A 1,820-nucleotide genomic window follows, 5' to 3' on the forward strand; every position below is an offset into this window, starting at 1 on the left:
ATTACGTACTAAAAGATATGGTAGTACACATTGTTTGCCTTCAAGAGAGGCACACATTGATTGCACGTAGTTTTTTGACCAAATTTTTTTGTGGGTGTTTGTGATGATTTAATAAATTATGTGTGTTAGTTCGAATGAGTAAATATAGGTATATATAAGTTCAAATGAGGTATGGACAGTGAAATAGAGTTTTTCTATACCCGAAACAACATCTAAAGCCAAAATTATGAACATTCCAAGTTTCTCTTATTTATACCTACACTAATCTCTGGTAAAATGGTCATAATGCTTTACTTCAAACATTAAATAATACTAAATCGGTGGCATTTGAAAGAAAACTCTTTGACCTACATTTTCATATGCCATGGCTCACGTAATTCATTACGTACTAAAAGATATGGTAGTATACAATGTTTGCCTTCTAGAGAGGCACACATCGATTGCATGTAGTTTTTCGACAAAATTTTTCTGTGGGTGTTTGTGATGATTTAATAAATTATGTGTGTTGGTTCGAATGGGTAATTATATGTATTTATGAGTTCAAATGAGGTATGAACCGTGAAATAGAGTTTTTCTTTACCCGAAACTAACATCTAAAGCCAATATTATGAATGTTCGAAGTTTCTCTTATTTACAACTACACTAGTTTTTGATAAAATGGTCATAATGCTTTACTTCAAACATTAAATGAAACAAAATTTGTGGCATTTCAAAGAAAACTCACTGACCTATAATTTCATATGTCATTACTCACCTAATTCATTACGTACTAAAAGATATGGTAGTATACATTGTTTGCCTTCAAGAGAGGTACACATTGATTGCATGTAGTTTTTTTATCAAAATTTTTTGTGGGTGTTTGTGATGGTTTAATAAATTTTGTGTGTTAGTTTGAATGGGTAATTATAGGTATTTATAAGTTCAAATAAGATATGGACCGTGAAATAGAGTTTTTCTATACCCGAAACTAATATTTAAAGCAAAAATTATGAATGTTTGAAGTTTCTCTTATTTACAACTACACTAGTCTCTCGTAAAATGGTCATAATGCTTTACTTCAAACATTAAATAATACAGAATCGGTGGCATTTGAAAGAAACTCATTGACCTACAATTTTATATGGCATGGCTAACCTAATTCATTACGTACTAAAACATATGATAATATACATTCTTTTTGCTTTCAAGAGAGGCACACATTGAATGCATGTAGTTTTTTTGACCAAAATTTTTTGTGGGTGTTTTTGATGATTTAATAAATTATGTGTGTTAGTTTGAATGGATAATTATAGGTATTATAAGTTCAAATGAGGTATGGACCGTGAAATAGAGTTTTTCTATACCTGAAACTAATACCTAAAGCAAAAATTATGAACGTTCGAAGTTTCTATTATTTACAACTACACTAGTCCATGGTAAAATGGTCAAAATGCTTTACTTCAAACATTAAATGATACAAAATCAGTGGCATTTGAAAGAAAACTCATTGACCTAAAATTTAATATGTCATGGCTCACCTAATTCATTACGTACTAAAAGATATGGTAGTATACATTAGTTGCCTTCAAGATAGGCACATATTGATAGTATGTAGTTTTTTGACCAAAAGTTTTAGTGGGTGTTTGTGATGATTTAATAATTATGTTTGTTAGTTCGAATGGGTAATTATAGGTATTTATAAGTTCAAATGAGGTATGGACTGTGAAATAGAGTTTTTCTACACCCGGAACTAACATATAAATGTAAAATTATGAACGTTAGAAGTTTCTCTTATTTGCAACTACTCTAATCTCTGGTAAAATGGTCATAATGCTTTACTT

Source organism: Solanum tuberosum, unplaced genomic scaffold (genome assembly GCF_000226075.1).
Source record: "Solanum tuberosum cultivar DM 1-3 516 R44 unplaced genomic scaffold, SolTub_3.0 scf00543, whole genome shotgun sequence".
NCBI lineage: Eukaryota > Viridiplantae > Streptophyta > Magnoliopsida > Solanales > Solanaceae > Solanum > Solanum tuberosum.